This window comes from Astyanax mexicanus, chromosome 13 (genome assembly GCF_023375975.1).
Source record: "Astyanax mexicanus isolate ESR-SI-001 chromosome 13, AstMex3_surface, whole genome shotgun sequence".
NCBI lineage: Eukaryota > Metazoa > Chordata > Actinopteri > Characiformes > Acestrorhamphidae > Astyanax > Astyanax mexicanus.
The window spans coordinates 22405460-22423734 of NC_064420.1; the positions used below are offsets into that span (position 1 = coordinate 22405460).

Here is an 18275-nt window from a genome sequence, read left to right on the forward strand (position 1 = left end):
GCAAATGACCTGAAGGCAGCTGGGACCACAGTTTGCAAGGAAACAATTGGCAACACTTTGCACAACAATGGACTCACATCCTGCAGTGCCCAAAAGGTACCCCTGCTGAAGAGAGCACATGTGGAGGCGCGCCTCAAGTATGCCAATGATCATTTGAAAGATGAACCAAGTTATTGGGAGAAGGTTTTGTGGTCAGACGAGACCAAAATTGAACTTTTTGGCCTCAACTCAAAAATGCTGCCTATGACCCCAAGAACACTGTGCCCACCGTCAAGCATGGAGGTGGAAGCATAATGTTTTGGGGGTGTTTCTCTGCCAAGGGTACAGGGGTACTTCACCGCATCACTGGGAAGATGGATGGAGCCATGTACCGCACAATCCTGAGGGACAACCTCCTCCCCTCTGCCAGGGATCTGAAAATGGACCGTGGTTGGGTCTTCCAACATGATAACGACCCTAAACATACAGCAAAGGATTGGCTCAAGAAAAATCACACTAAGGTCATGGAGTGGCCCAGCCAGTCGCCAGACCTCAATCCGATCGAAAATCTATGGAGGGAGCTGAAGGTCAGAGTTGCCAAGCGACAGCCCACCAACCTTCATGATTTAGAGAGGATCTGCAAAGAAGAGTGGGCCAAAAGTCCCCCTGGTGTGTGTGCTAAACTTGTGGTTAACTACAACAAACTCTCACCGCTGTGCTTGCAAACAAAGGCTTTGCCACTAAGTATTGAGTGTGTTTGGCAAGAGGGATCAAAAACTTATTTTCCTCATTGAAATACAAATTAATTAAAATATATTCTTTAAAATTATATTCTGGATTTTTGTCTTGATATTCTGTCTCTCCATGTTAGAATATATCTACCATTAAAAGTGCAGAAGGATAGTGTCTTTATTAGTGGGCAAACAAAGAAAATCAGCAAGGGATCAAATACTTCTTGGACTAACTGTAAGTATCTGAAAATGAAAGTTCTGTAGGTATTAGAGTGTGCTTTCACTCATGGTTGAAGGAGTTGTGAAGTTCGTGAAGTGGAGAGTGTGCTGTACTGCAGCAGTGTTCATTAAGCTGCAGTGTTTGGTGTGTGTTTTTGCTTTTTCAGGGACGCACCCTTCAGCGAAGCGAGAGATGCAGAGGAAAAACATTCTTTCATCTCAGAAGCATGCTAACAGAACGCTGTTTGTGTAATCTGAGTGCAGCATGCCGGCAGATGTTGCTAATGGCAGGACAGAGCAGTAAGTTCAGACCCACACATATTTTAAAGGAATAGTCTGTACACAGTTCTCCTTTTACCCAGACATAATTTATTCACTGTTTAAAGTCTGAAATTTGTTTCTTAGGTTTTTACAGTGGCTTGCAAAAGTATTCATACCTCTTGAACTGTTTCATATTTTGTCACATTACAACCACAAACATAAATATTAGGGCTGTAAACGTTAAAGCGTTAATGCACGCTGTTAATTTGGAATCAGTAACTTGTTACTATTTTTTTAACACAAGTTAATTAAGGCACTGAGTTTGACTCCTACTTCCACCATAATCTGCCCCGCCCAACACACTGATCTATTCAAAACTATTAGGAAAGCTAGGGCTTAGGAAATCTTTTTATAACCTAAGCCTGCTTTAAAAACTTCCCCACAACCTTATTCCTGAAATGTCTGGTGTGTTCTTTGGACTTCATGATGCTGTTTACTCCTCAATATTCTCCTAACCAACCTCTAAGGCCGTCACGGGGCAGCTGTATTTGTACTGCGATAAGATTACACACAGTTGGACTCTTTTTAGTCATTATCAGTCATCAGGCAACTTCTGATTGTTTGATACAGAAATATAAATATGGCATTTACATTCTGCAGGTTAGGGCTGTAATGTAAATTAATAGGTATGGAAAGGTAATGTTTCTTTTACAATGAGTTTTCATGATAAAACACTGAGAGAGCTGCAATGACATTACGAAGAACGGCAAACTTAAATTGCCGTTACTGCCTGCAGCAAAAGAGGGAACTTTTTACACTGCATACTGTGCTCATTTGATGTAAAGAGGAAACTGAAGAAAATAAGAGCTGGAAAGCCAAGTGCTTTTGATTATGAGTTTATTCTAATTCGATTTTAATTTATTGCATTTCACATTGATATTTGGATATGCATCAGCGTTATCAAAAAATAAATTTTTGTCCCTATCACACACACCTACTGTAGGGCAATATATAAAGCATATAACTACCTAAAAAATGCAAGTATACACATTGCTAGAGAGAAAATGCACTACTGCAAATTGAAGCAAAAAAATGGATAGAAAGTGTTGGGTTAAATCTGTTTTATTGGCATTAGTAGGCATACAGCACACTTTTTAGGTTTGTGCCAATTTGACATACGACCAAAAAACACCTGATATCTCAACTTTAGCTTATAGACATATACATTAAGCCAGTGTCTCCACACATCAAGTGTATTAGACAGTGTGAGATGTCTTAGACCTGTTGTTAGCACAATGCTGGTGAGGTAAAAGCTTCCATTACTGTTAGCTAGTCTTAAAGCTTGTCGTATCTTTAACACATGAGGTACTGCATGTGTGTGTGTGTGTGTGTGTGTGTGTGTGTGTGTGTGTGTGTGTGTGTGTGTGTGTGTGTGTGTGTGTGCGCGAGTGTGCACTGACCTCATTTCCATCTATCGAGATTTCAGTAAAGCTTGAGAAAATGCAAAACAAAAACAAACTAATTAAGTTAATTAGCAAATAAATATCTGTGGCTGAGGCCCAGCAGCAGACATGCTATGTGAGGAATGTGTGTTTACACTCTCTGCGCACACAGAAACCATATATATATTAAATACATACAGACTCATACCAGTGAACCAACACATTAGGATCAACTGATATGCTTTAGCATGTTTGTGATCCTCTACAGCCTCTACAAATTCAAGACTGCTCATTACTTAAGTTATGCACTCTATTAACCCCACGCTGTGCAAAGCAATACACTGTATTAGTTTTTCACTAGTATGAAAGACATATATATTTTTTACTTTTTATATTGACTCTTCACAGATTACAATAAACATCCCTCCACCCTTCCCATACCCTTTTCACTAACAGGAAGTCATAACTTTAAATATGACAAATTATACAGTCACAAAAACACTTTGCATTATTCAATATATCGTCGCTGTCTTATGAAAAACACTTATCTCCATTTTTGCCGATTTTTAGTTTACTACATAATTTGAACAGACAAACTATCCCTCACACAGTCAGGAATAGAAACTCTACCTGAAATAAACTCTTTTTACATTGACTTCCATTGTTTACACATTTTTTCTCTCTTCTGTAAAGTTGCTGTTTTGGAGATAAGTGTTTTACATTGGACAGCGACGATATACAGAACAAACAAACTAAAAAATCCAACATGCGCATTTTTATAAACAACAGGGCATTTACATCTATATATGTTTATCCAGAAGCTACTTTATACTTTTAAACCTAAGTGTGAACAATCATTTGTGATTCCTGCATTAAATAATACATGAGGAGTCTGACAGAGATAAAAATGGTTTAAAATAAAAGTCTTTATTTTGACCCACACAAAGTAAACTTTAACTTTTTTTACTTAAAAAACATCATCTTGTCTCTGAGCCAACAGCCAAAAAAGTAGGCTTGTGAGATTTCCATTGTAATAATATTTTACCCCTGGTTAAAGGGAAGCAAAAGCCATAATGTGAGATTGCTTAGTTAGTAAGTTAGTTAGTTAGTTGTAACTGAGTCCCAGAAATGGTGAACAACGGAGATAGAGATGGGACTGGAGTTTGTGGCATGCCCAGAACATATGAGATAAATCATCGGGTGTGCCACCATACCAATTACAGGTCTGATCTATGTGAGTGACTTCTAGAAGAGAGAGACAAGAACATGAATGTGAGACATGTGTGTTCATTCGAATAGGATATTATGTATGTCAACAGGCAGAAATGGAAATGATGGAGAAATTATCTAGACATATTTCTTTGTAGGATCTCAAATTTCTCAGAAACGTTAAAGAAAATATTTTGTATTCTCGTCAAATAGGTCCCTGAACTTGACTATGCCTTATAGAAGACAAATTTGAAATGATGTACCAACTTAAATCAAGTAAACTTATCTTAGCGAGGACCTGCCAGCATCACTCATAATTGGGTCCAGTTGCAGAAGATCATCGTTGACCTCAGCCCACAAGCAAATCCAGCCCTGGCCTGTTACACCACGAGCCCGGCAGAACTGTCCGATCTTATCAGAGTGACGGCTGAGGCTGCAGCTCTACAGAGCACTGGAGTTATCAGCTCGTTTATTCAGTTCATCCCACACATAAAAAAGTGGACAGAATCTGAAACGTTTCAATGATTCAGTTTTTTAAAGTTCCTCTGACATTTCATGTCATAATTTATGTTCATGTCTTTCCAATATCTAATAGAAAGTTCTCATATTCCACTGTAAAATAGTTCCAGACTCAAAACGGTTCTCTTCAGGGGTGGAAATCACAGGGGATCTAATGATACAATATTATCACAATAAATTGCTCATTATAGCGATATCACGATCAATACACTGATAATACTAAATAAGCAAATACCAGGAATTATATATTTATTGATGTCAATTTCACAAAATTTTGATGACCAGTATGACCTTATTCATATGACTACATATGTGGAGAAATACAGCAACAGTAACTTTAGTGTGTTAAATTGGAGGCCAGGTGTAAAGAGTTTAGAATGTCTATGTTTCAATACAAAAAAAAAAAAAATATATATATATATATAACACTACACATCAGTAGAGTATCAAAAAATGAAAACTATAGTAGTAATATTTGGTTCCACCCCTAGTTCTATTAGTATCTGAGAAATCTCCTCATTGCTAGTGGCTGGAAATAATATTCATTAAAACTGCTAAGAGGAGCCACAGGGCACAGCAGTAAAAACAAAGGATTGGAGCTAGATCATGTTTAAAACAGTTGAAATCAGATACATTAATTTGCCAGAATCCACTGTATCAGTTTTTTACATCCCTAGTTTACACTGCTTGTTTTTGAATAAATTGTATAAACACCTTGCTAATGATTTATGCAATACTGTACGCACCAGATACTCGTAGGGGTTCACATTGGTAGAAAACAGCAAATAAATGTTTGATTTTAATATAGTCTTATAGATTGATTAGATTTTCAAAATTTAGTTTGAAGTAGAAACACTTTGCTCATTCATAAAGGTCAAGAGCCAAAACTTATTTGTAGTGGTACATGATTAGAACCTGATAATGAATAATCTAGTCTCTGTGAAATGTGGTCAGATATTGTTGGTGCTTTACGTTTTTGCTTAAATGTTCTCGTCAATTTAGCTCGGTCGATTATCCCACCCATGCCACCTATTCAGCTGCTAGTCAGCTGTATATCCCCTATCACTAGTGATGCTACAACCCCAGGAGGGTGAAGACTAGCACATGCCTCATCCGATACATGTGAAATCAATCAAGCATCACAGCACATTCGGAGAAAACATCAGCTCTGTTGCAACAGACTGTTGCATTTTCGGTTCTAATACATCAGCTCTGACTGCATCAGACTGATTGGCATCAATCTTCAGAGTAATGAGGGGAAAAAGTGCCATCTACCCACCCATAGAGAGCAAGGCCAATTGTGCTCTCTCAGGGCTCTAGCAGCTGATGGCAAGCTGCATGACCGGGATTCGAACCGGCAATCTTACCTTAATGTTTTCAATAAAAACATAGTTTCTGCTATGGTGCTCTCACTTCAGCCTTTCGTTGTCCAGTGGCAGTACTTTTATTCTTAAAAGCGACCTAAATAGAATATCTTACATAATATTATGGTATTTACAGAACTTTAATAGGAAATCACTTATATCTCTTATTGCTATAGGTAGAGTCGTTTATGGGAAGAAATGTGTGAAGAAGGAATTTAGAAATGAGAAACTAGAAATCAGTCATCATATCAACATTCACACTTATGGACTTTTTGGAATGAAGCCTATATTTCCCTCTCGAGTGAATAAGAAAATAGGGCTGTGTTTTAGCAGATGGAGTGCACGTCGGGAAAGTTCTGTGTAAAGTAGCACTTGAGCGCTTGATTACAGAAAAAATAACACAGCACCTCGGCCAACGTCTACTGACATCAGCGGGCTGTTTCTGCAGCTTGGCACGTGAGCGAGAGCTTTCCCAGAAATAAACCACGCTGATGACAACGTCCTCTGACATTAAAATAAATCACATTTACAAATAAACAGATTACAGATCCATTAATATGAGCTTGAGTGATGACTTATTGACTTTGAGAAAGTGGACGTTCTCATGAACCTCATGATGACCTCTTGGCCTCCTCACTCCACAGCGGAGAGGACTTTTTTTTTCTACCCTGGTCATGTAGGCACTCTGAACTTGACCCACACCAGCTGCAACTCTGGAGGACTTGTTAATGATCTGCTTAGTTAGATCAAATTAATTAGAATCATGGGTGTTGTAAGCTGGGGAATCACTAAAATGTGCAGGGCAGTGGGAAATGCTGTAAAATCTATACAACATTTCTTCCAAATTCCAAATAAAAAGACTGTCACTTATTTGCATTTATTTGCAGAAAATGAGAAATGGCTGAAATAACATAAAAAAAGTTTTCAGAACTCAAATAATGCGAAAAAAATATTATAATGTTTTAAGAGTTCAGAAATCAATATTTTGTGGAATAACCCGGTTTTTAACACAGTTTTCTCCTCCACCAGTCTTACACACTGCTTTTGGATAACTTTATGCCACTCCTGGTAAAAAAAATTTAAACGGTTCAGCTTGGTTTGATGGTTGTTATCATCCATCTTCCTCTTGATTATATTCCAGAGGTAGAATTAAAGAAACTCTTTTTTTCCAGAGCTGTATATGTAATACAGTGTTGCCTGAACATTTGTAAACCCTTTAGAATTGTATTTAAAATAAATAATACAATAATATTATAATAAATACATTTATTAATAATATTATATTATAAATAATAAAACAAAAAATACAATATGAATGTAAGCTGTTTATTATTTAAAAAACAGCAGGAATCTATCAAACTCTGATCTTCACAGCATGTTTGTAAACGTGTATTCTAAGGTGCTAGTGTTATGGTTTGAGCCTGGTTTGCTTCATCTTGCCCAGGACAGCTTGCCATCGTTATTAAAACAATGAATTATATCAGACAATTATTTTATATCAGACATTTGTTTATTAAGCAGGAGTATTAATGCATTTTTAAAGCTTACAAATATTAAGTGTATCATCCCAATTTTTTATACATAACACAAAGAAAAGACTAACACATTTACGAATAGAGAACAGCTCACGATTGATAAACACACACTTTAAACCACTCCCCTGAATCTCATGGGAACAATCAAAATTATTTTAACCCTCATTATGTAATACGATTTATAAGCAAACTGTACAAAGCTGTTTGCAATAAATCAACCAAACAAGGTATGAAGAAACTGGCAGAAACCCCACATCCTGACACTGCACAAAAACAGGTCTGTGTGTCTGTGTGTGTGGGTGAGGTCCAGAAACAGTGTGGAGTTAAATGAGGAAACACTGAAGCTGTAATTAGGAGAAAAGATGATTATGGTGATTATGAGAGAATCTTCTCCACATTTCATAACTGAGATAAACTTAGATCATTTAGATTCAGAGAGAGAGAGAGACTTAAATAAAAGAGAGGGAGACAGTAAGAGATATAAAGATAGATAGAAGAGAGAGATTGGAGAGAAAGATGAGAGTGAGAGAGTAAAAAAGATTATTTCTTAATTATTGTTGCTCTTGTTTTGTTGCAATTGTGCCAGTAAAGCTTGTTTGAATCTTGAAGATGAGAGAGAACAGAGAGAGAGATAGAGAGAGAGAGGTAGAGAGGCAAAGTAAGAGAGAGAGCTAATCTCCAGCTGTCTAAACTTTATACAGTAGAAAGTATTTGGGTTTTTTAGAAGGGAGTTTGATTAATTACCTTTTCCAAAAAATGAAACGCACACACTCTTACACCCTGGCAGACACACGGAGGGGAGGATGAGGAGGAGGGTGAGGAAGAGAGTGTGTGCTTCTCCTTTAAGAAAGAGAGAGAGAGAGAGAGTGAAGAAACACACTGATCTTTTTCATTCTGGATGAATTTTTATCCAAGTGCGTGTGTAGTGATTGGTGCAACTTAAGGAGTGTGTGAGTGTGTGTGTACGTGTGTGATGGATGACCTGGAAGTGCTCCATTTAGAACATGATCTAAGCGGCCTGACTGTGACCCTCACTCCTGTGGAAACCAGCTCATCCTCAGCGTGACGTGGCACCAGACCCTGCCTGTGTGTTTATCAGTGTGTGTCTGCAGAGCAGCCGCACATGTGTAGCATGTGTTTGTGTGTGAGTGTGCATGCGTGTGTGTGACGGTGCAAGCAAACAGCTGTTCATGCAAACAGCCGTAGGAGAATCTGAGTCATTCCTACACACACACACACACACACACACATAGAGATGTGCACCATAACTTATCTCATGTGTGTCATGGTGTCAGCATCTAACAGCTGCACCTTTTAAGGTGGATTGGAAAATGTTTTCAGAAAAAGGTTTTTTTTTTTAATTATGCATGCTACATATAATGAGCTGCACCATTTCGGATGTAATGAAAAATGCAATTAAGGTGTTTTTTTAGCCAACAAGCAACATACAAGGGTTGGACAATGAAACTGAAACACCTGTCATTTTAGTGTGGGAGGTTTTAATGGCTAAATTGGAGCAGCCTGGTGGCCAATCTTCATTAATTGCACATTGCACCAATAAGAGCAGAGTGTGAAGGTGCAATTAGCAGGAAAGAGCACAGTTTTGCTCAAAATATTGCAATGTACACAGCATAATGGGTGACATACCAGAGTTCAAAAGAGGACAAATTGTTGGTGCACCTCTTGCTGGCACATCTGTGACCAAGACAGCAAGTCTTTGTGATGTATCAAGATCCACGGTATCCAGAGTAATGTCAGCAAAAACCACCAAGAAGGACCAACCACATCCAACAGGATTAACTGTGGACGCTGCAAGAGGAAGCTGTCTGTAAGGGATGTTCAAGTGCTAACCCGGATTGTATCCAAAAAACATAAAACCACGGCTGCCCAAATCACGGCAGAATTCAATGTGCACCTCAACTCTCCTGTTTCCACCAGAACTGTCCGTCGCCACAATAAATTACTGTGGTCTAAAAACAGGTGTTTTAGTTTCATTGTCCAACCCCTGTATATACCATGCTGACATATGTAAATAAGCTGAACTTTTTAAGCTGGAGTGTAATATCCAAACGAGGTGCCAAAATTTAAGCAATGGAGATGTAAACACCTATTTTTGGCTATTAAAGCTACAACATTTTATACAGATGATACAGCTCTGGAAAAAATAAGAGACCACTTAAAAATTGAGATTTTTTTTTTTTTTACCAAATTGAAAACTTCAGAAAATGTAATCAAGAGGAAGATGGATGATCACAAGCCATCACACCAAGCTGAACTGCTTGCATTTTGCATGAGGAGTGGCATAAAGTTATCCAAAAGCAGTGTAAAAGACTGGTGGAGGAGAACATGCCAAGATGCATGAAAACTGTGATTAAAAAACAGGGTTTTTCCACCAAATATTGATTTATGAACTCTTAAAACTTAATAATATGAATGTGTCTTTGCATTGAGCTCTGAAAGCTCTGCATCTTTTTTGTTATTTCAGCCATTTCTTATTTTCTGCAAATAAATTTTATTTAGGATTTGGGAGAAATGTTGTCGGTGGGTTATAGAATAAAACACCAATATTCATTGTACTCAAACATATACCTATAAATAGCAAAATCAAAGAAACTGATTTAGAAACTGAAGTGGTCTCAATTTTTTTCCAGAGTTGTATGTGTGAATGAGCTGTTCTGATAGGGCTTGGTTTGAATGGGTGGGACTAAACTGCTGCAGTCTGAAATGGTTAATATATTCTTTGAAAATGGTTTGTTTTAGTGACATCAAAAAACTTGATTATTTCAACATGTGCTGTCTTTGTACTTTTCTTTCTGTATCTGGGCACGGTGGGACTTTTTGAGACTTTTTGAAGCTGTTTAGGTGTAACTGTAACTGGAGTAAAATGAACCGGGGTCGGTTCTCTTTCAGAACAGCTGTAAATAAACAGAACTCAAAGCTGGGCCTGGTTCTGTTTCCTCTGGATGCCAAACACAAGGTGGAGCTTAGATACCACTCACAAGCAAACAAATCCCTTAATCAACTGATCCTCTGAGAATTCTAACATCTCCAGCTTACACACACACACACACACACTGCAAATCAACATACAGTTTTCTATGGATTTGGCTGGGTGAAGCATCTTTAATATAAAACTGTGTTTGATTTTCTGTTGTCAGGAAAATGTTTACAATCTGCAGCTGTTTAAAATCATGAGAATCAGACTGGATCTATAAACACGTTTTTATCAAGAACAGAAAAGCAAACCAATAACAGACTTCCCTCCTGAAGAACTCTGAGTGTGTGTGCAACCAAATAGGTGTTTTGAAAACTGTAGATTATTCTGTATACTTGATAAAAGCTGGTTTAGCTGGTTGACCAGTAAACGGTATGTTTAAATTGTATGTTTGAGGGTTTAAATGGTCAACTCACTTAGTCAAACTCGTCAGCCACTATGATTGACATGATCATGTTGGTTAACAAGCATTGTAAACCTGATTCTGCTTTAAAACCAGTATGAACAACTTGACAACTAGCTAATCCATTAAACTAAACCATCTAAACATGATTGAGCTAAGCTGGTCAAACAGTTTTCTTTTACCAGTATATGGTACTGAATATTTTATTTTCTCTTGCAATCTATATATAGTACCAGCTAAAAGTTGGGGCACACCCTTACTTCAGTATTTTTTATCGTTTTAAAAATGTTCTGCATTGTTGAATAATACTGAAGACATCCCAACTATGAAGAAAAACATTGAATTATTTAGTAAGCAAAAATTGTTCTGCAAAGTAGCACCTCTTGCTTAGATGACAGCTTTGCGCATCTTGGCATTTTCTTAATCAATTTTATGATTTAATGAGGTAGAGGTAGGTTGGTATACAGTAAATAGCTCTATTTGAGTAATATTCTAATCTTATGGCAAGAACTACTTAACTAAGTAAAGAAATAATGAATTAAAAAACATTAAGATCAGTCAATCTGAACAATTTCAAGAACTTTAAAAATATGCTCAAGTGCAGTCGCTAAGACTGTCAAAAACTGATGAAACTGGCTCTTATCAGGACCACCCCAGGAAAGAAAGACCTCTGAAACCACAATTTTACATCACTTCAGATAAGAGTATTTTGTTCTGTTTAACATTGTTTTGGTTCTTTATAGTTGGTATGACTTCAGTAATGAAATATAAAAAAATAAAATAAATTAACATTGAATGAGAAGGTGTGTCCAAACCTATAACTGGTACTCTATATATAAACACAGATCAAGCATAACATTATGTCCTTGTTTCTACACCCATTATTTAATTTTCTGTTCCACTGAGCATACAGGACACTTTGGAGTTCTATTTTTACAAACTGTAGTCCTTCTGTTTTTCTACATACTTTATTATTCTACTTTCACCCTGTTCTTCATTGGTCAGGACCCCACTGCACCACCACAGAGCAGCTCTCAGCACTGCAGTGACACTGACATGGTGGTGGTGGTGTGTGAGTTGTTTGTGTGTGTTGTGCTGGTACGAATAGATCAGACACAGCAGAAGTGCTGCTGGAGTTTTTAAACATTGTGCCCACTCACTGTCCACATGACTGAACCTATCTACAGTTCTGGAAAAATTAAGAGACCACTTAAAATTGATGCATTTATTTGATCTTATCAAATTTCTGTTTTCTTGTAAACACTAAAATGGTTTTATATTCATACACAAAGTAGAACAGGACAAGAAGAACATCAAGAAATGCAAAATCACATGTGAACAAATTAAAACCCCCACAAAAAAAATATTTAGCAAGCTCAGCACCAACAGCTGTAACCAAATGCTTTCTATAACTGGGTCCAGTCAAGATGCATAGTTGCACAATTGCTTGAATGTAGCCACTCTGAGTTAAAACAGCATCTCAACAGGGTTCAAGTCAGGACTTTGACTAGGCCACTCTAAAGCCTTCAGTCTGTTTCTAGTCAGTTTTCCAGTGGGGAATTTGCTTTTGTGCATCAGATCAGCTCAGAAACTCTACACTATTGTGCTACATACACCATGTTTGACAGGTGGCTTTATGTATCACTGTCACGCCTGGCGCTGAAAGTGCTCCCATCTCTCCCTCACTCAGCTCTGCCTGTGATCTGCAGCCTACAGACTACATTGCACCACACACCGACATCACATGTAATTCCGATTACATGACACAGCACATGACACTTCCAGGAAGCAGGTCACCTGAGTACTAGCCACATGGTTTAGCGCTATATAAGAGGCTCTTATGCTCTTAATCCTTGCTGATTATTAAAGGTTTTTTGCGCTTTTCCCTTGCCTGTGTTGCTCTCTTGTTTTAGACCTTGCTTTATTTACCCGACCATGATTTTGCCCTCTAATATTGCCATGTCGTGTTTTGACCTCTGGTCTGTTTATCTACTCTGGTATGTTATCTCCTTGTTGCTTGCTTTGTTTGACCATTCCTTTGTCTTATCTTTATTTAATATTTAATAAAATATATTTTTATTTTCCTCTGCACATCTCTGAGACTTGCTCTATCATGACAATCACACACACACACATATTTATTTTCTTTTCTTTTTAAAATCCACTTTCTGACTTATGATTGATTTGTCTTTGTTGTTCAGACTGTTCAGATGACTGTTCTATCAGTTTGGAATTCTGCTAAGTTGAACAGCAGTGATGGTATACTTAATTCTCGTCTCCCGTTTTTGTGGAGCAACAGCACAAACATCTGATCATCTGGCCTTAATTTATAAGACATATATCACAATTTATAACCACACAAAACCAGGAGGCAAATACCCACTCACTGATTCATCAGCGGCTGAGTGTCCATCCCCTCGAACTGACTAACGCAAAATAGATTCTGAACAGTTCATAGCAGATACTAGATACTAGTAGATAGTACATTCTTTAGCATACATAGTGCATTCATTGACAAAAAAATAATGTACCAAGAAGGAAATATAAACGTAATGATGAAGCTATAAAACTGAAATACTTCTCTAGTACCCTGTTAGTGTTCATTGTATCACCACTAGATGTGACGAACTGTTGTATCCAATGGTTTCAAATGTCTTCAGAAGTATCATAGAGGCATGTTTAGCATGCCTTTATGAATAATTATAATTAGTGAATAATTATAGTTGTGAATTATTATTAATATTAATTATACATAAATAATCCTTAGTAAAACTGTATACTGAGTAATTGTCAATTAACAGAAATGTATAGCAGCAAGCTAGAATTACTTTAATACTGCACTAATATGCTGTATTTGTATGTATAATTATTTCTTCTACTTTCACTTCACTACATATTTGCGATGAGTTTAATACTTTTATTCCAATATTTTTTTTTAATATGCTGCATCAATAATTGTTTGGATTTCATTTAAAAATATATATGTTACCCCAAGGAGGAGGGAGGCTGGATGCAGGTGCAGACTCTTTATTTCCACAACACACAAACAAATCCAAATACAGGCAGGGGTCTAAGTACCGGCAAACAGGAGTATCAGAGGAAGGCAGAATCGGGGTCGAGGATCAGGCAGAGGTCAGTAACAATGAAACAGATATCTAGTAATGCTCAGAACTCAGAAACACAGATTCGGCAACTAAGACTTCGCACTGGCTCTAGAGTTGGAGTCCCTTAAATACCCCAGCTGATGATGATCAGCTGGGAGGTTGGGCCGGTGATCAGAACTCCGGCGACGTCGAGCGCTGCTGAGAGGGCATGGGTGGAGCCTCAGGGCTGACAATATAGAAGTTATAAAAAGAAAAATCAAACCCACATGATCACTAAAGCCAGAGCAGTAGATGCTCTGCACTGTTACCAGGTTTGCCAAAGCTCCTCATCATTAAGCAAATCAAGCTGCTCCTGTTCTGCCTTTTGCTCTGAGAACATTTCACTGTTTCCTGTTTGCTTAGTATACACTTATTGCAATACTTAAGTATAAAACATGTTAATCATTTTTAGTACTTCCACTTAAATGGTGTGGATTTAAAGAACACTTTAGCTTAAGTCCCTTTTCTAGGGAGCTCACCTCCACTTTTAGTCTGGGTCTCTAATACTTTACACATCTCTGCCAATCAATACTAAATACAATACAAAGTTAATATTGAATAAATAATCTACAGTCTTTCAATTGGTTGAACAGGTCTCTTCACTTTTGCACTGATAGAGATGAACAGAGATGACAGTTAGGAGAGAAGTGTCTAGGTGATTGTTGTAAAGATAAAGACTGAGAGCACTGTAGTGTGTGAGGTTAAACGTGGCACGTGGGTTTGTGATATATTTGTCTCTTGGTTTAGGTGGGTGTGTACCGTGTTTGAGTGATTGGTGTGTTTGGTTTGGCTAAATTAGAGAGACATGAACTGTCAGACACACTCACCGTAACAGTTCCAGCCGAAGAGGAGTGTGAGCCAGAGTGTCTTCCCTCACAATTCTAGTTTCAAACGTTGTTTTATTTATAAAACAAATAAGTAAGTACCTATTTAGTACTATAATGTTGGAGTGGTTTTTCAGTGGTTTATTATGATCCAAACTATGAACAAAAACATATGGAATTATTTATTAATAAACCATAATATGTTTTATATTTCAGATTCGTCTTCTTGATTAGAAGACAGTTTTGCACATCTTGTGAATTTCTCAACTTTATAAGGAAGAGTCACCTGGAATGGCTTTCAGTTAAAAGCTGTGCTGAACTTATCAAGAGTTACTCCTCTTAAAGCCTCTTAATGTGTTTGAAAGCATCAGTTGTTGTGTTGTGAAGAGGTAGAGTTGGTATACAGTGAATAGATCTATTTAAGTAATGCTCTAATCCATATTATTGCAAGAATTACTTAACTAGTAAGTAAATGTTTCTAATGTTTTAGAAATGAAGGTCAGTAAATCCATCTTAAAGATGGATTTACTTGTAAAGAATTTAAAGGAGATTCAAAGACTATCAAAAACATTATGATGAAACTGGCCCTCATTAGGACTGCTTCGAGAAAGAAAGACCAAGAGTTGCCTCCGTTGCACAGGATAAGTTCCTAAGAGTCACCATAATGCTTCACAGACTATTTTGGTTTGTTTAAAGGTCTCCTTCTGCTAAAATCCACCTTTTCTTGTTGTTTGTATAACACTATACGTCTCTGAGTTATTTATGCATGCTGCATATGAAACTGTTTCTCAGCCTCCACTGTCTGCAGTAGTAAAATACGAGTTGTCGGGCTGGCTGTCTAGGCTTGGCTCACGGCATCGATAACATTTATTGGCCACAGGGCCGCTCTCCTCGAGTCTTACGTTAAGTGAAGTTTAAGGGTTAAATTTACCTAGCAATCAGTGCTGTATCTTTATAACTAAGGCTGTATCTCTAAAAACATTTTGTCGTTTGAGTTTTAAAGCTGTAAAATTGACTGTGGGGGAGGCAGCAGGTAGGCATTCTCTGCTGCAGTGCTGTTAGCCAATCAGAGGCCATATATTCGCATGTATGAATATTCATGAGCAAAAGCAAAAACCTGTATTTCTTCAGAGACCTCTAATTCAGTGATCTAAAGCAGGGCTAAATAGAAACACCTGAGCACTTTTTTTTCACAAAAGAACTGCTCACATGGCATTCATTCATACTAGAGACCACAACAAAACATTTTAAAATGAATGAAAAACGATGGAATGTGTTCCTAATGTGTTCCTTCATCGTCTGGATGACTTCAAAATTCAGTTTCAGTGTAAGACAAAATTTATCAATAAAAACACTGAATGAGAAGGTGTGTGTGTGTTCATTATTCTGTGTGTTTATTTTTGTTTGTGAATGCTGCACACTTTTCTATGTAAGCAGTGTGCACACACTCATACAGAACCAAGGTTCTACTGTGGACACAACTCCACTCAGAGAGAACACACTTAATCACAGTTAAAATGCCCCTCACACTTATTTACACAAAATACACACCAGCAGTGTTCACACACACATCTGTCTATCTGTCAGTATCTTTCTGCTTCTCTGTTCATCTCTTTTTTCTTTTTCTGTCTGTCCGTCTATCAGTTTAGCTCCCGCCCCACTTGTTGTGGAGAACAGAAACACACACATTCTCAAACACAGCACTCACACACACACACACATACTTGGATTCGGGATACTGGGTCTTGCTCTCTCTCTCTCTCTCTCTCTCTCTCTCTCTCTCTCTCTCTCTCTCTCTCTCTGTGCTGTGTTTAGTGTGTGGATTCAGGTCTCTGGTAGCTCTGTTCTGCAGACTGTCCACTGCTGCTGCTGCTGCAGGTAGGCTGACCTGTTTACTGACCTCTCAATCTTTTATTTAATTATTTATTACATAGCTGTAGATTTATCTGCATATCTCTGAGTTTATTTATAGTATTATTTATTTGTATAGTAATTATATAGTATATTATAGTACAGTATTATTAAGTAGTACTTACCTTGAGAGATTTTAAGAGAATATGTCTTTGTTACCATATCTATTTCAGCACAGCTTTAAGAAATATTTAATCCCATTTTTTTATATCGGTTTGTAAAATGTTCCTGCACTGTTTTTGGTTGTGTGGACTTTAATGCATAACAATATTTATGTTATTATTATTATTATTATTATTATTATTATTATTATTATTATTATTATTATTATTATTATTATTTGTGCGTAGGTTTCTACTGTAATGCCAGCACTATTCTGGTCTATGTAGGTAAATATCACTGAGGAATATGAATCAGATGAATCAGCAGCGCCTCCTGCTGGCGCTCACAGCCTGTATTCTCTCTGTTTATATCTGTCCAACTGTTTTACTGAACTACACATTATCCTAAACCCTAAACTATAAAAATAGCTATAAAGATGTAGCTCCATTTCTTAAACTACAGTCACAAATACACAGCCTGAAATGCTGCCTTGTAAGCTTCGCTAACACGCTTAGCACTGAAAATCAGGAGCTTTTCTCAGAATGTGTATCAGTGTTTAGCACAATGAAACACTGCATTATTTTTTAAAGCAAAATAAAAACAGTCAGGATGTTTTTAAGAGTATATATTCAGTACTGTTTTGTTTATTCTGGTTGAAAGTTAAATTAGTTTTACTTAATTTTATAATGTATTTAATATTGATATGAGGTGATTTTCTAACTTGTAAACATTATTTTCTGTTTCTTTCTTTGATATTAATCGAGTTGCAGACTTAAATTTGCTAATTTGTTAGCCTTTGTATGAGATTATTTTCCAAATTTGTATCTGTTTATTCCACACGTTAAATGGCTAATTATTACTGATATGAGCGTATTTGCCAACTTCTAAAAGCTATTCTCCTTACTTACTTATTAGCAAACTTTGCCTCTTATATGAGTTCAATTGCTAACTTCTGAGAGTGAACCTCTTTATTATTAGCTTGTTAGCTAACTTTGATTCTGACATTAGCTAATCTGTTTACTCTGAAATGCGCTAAGTTGCTCACTTTGACTTTGATGTGAGCTAACTTGGTAATTTTTAAGAGGTAATTTGCTAACTTTGACTCTGATATGAGTTAAATTGCTAACTTTAACTCTGATATGAGTTAAATTGCTAACTTTGACTCTGATATTTGTTCATTTGCTATCTTTGACTCTGAAATTAGTTAATTTGCTAACTTTGACTCTGAAATTAGTTAAATTGCTAATGTTGGCTCTGATATGAGTTTAATTGCTAACTTTGACTCTGTTATGAGTTGATTTGCTATATTTAACTCTGATGTGAGTTAAATTGCTAACTTTAACTATGATACGAGTTAATTTGATAACTTTACCTCTGATATGAGTTAAATTGCTAACTTTAACTCTGATATGAGTTAAATTGCTAACTTTGACTCTGATATTAGTTAATTTGCTAACTTTGACTCTGATATGAGTTAAATTGATAACTTTGACTCTGATATGAGTTGATTTGCTAACTTCTGAGAGTTAATCTCTTTACTTTAATTCTGACATAAGCCAACTGGCTAACTTTTGAGAGCCAATTTACATTTACTCTGAAATTAGCTAATTTGCTCACTTTGACTGATGTGAGGTAACT

The 18275-nt window shown here is 36.9% G+C and overlaps 1 protein-coding gene across 3 annotated transcripts in view; it reads left to right on the plus strand.

Annotated features, from left to right (window-relative positions):
* The window catches only part of LOC103041614 (inactive serine protease 35), a 28698-nt gene that overhangs the window by 7047 nt on the left and 3376 nt on the right, over positions 1-18275 (plus strand). The window contains exons 3-4 of one of the 3 annotated variants that reach the window (XR_002650938.2): positions 1097-1229; positions 14841-15989. The gene's annotated coding sequence lies outside the window, so the exon portion shown is untranslated. Of the gene's footprint in view, positions 1-1096; positions 1230-14840; positions 15990-16102; positions 16503-18275 lie in introns of those variants that run through there. The other 2 variants (XM_007237437.4, XM_022677472.2) reach the window with 2 other exon arrangements.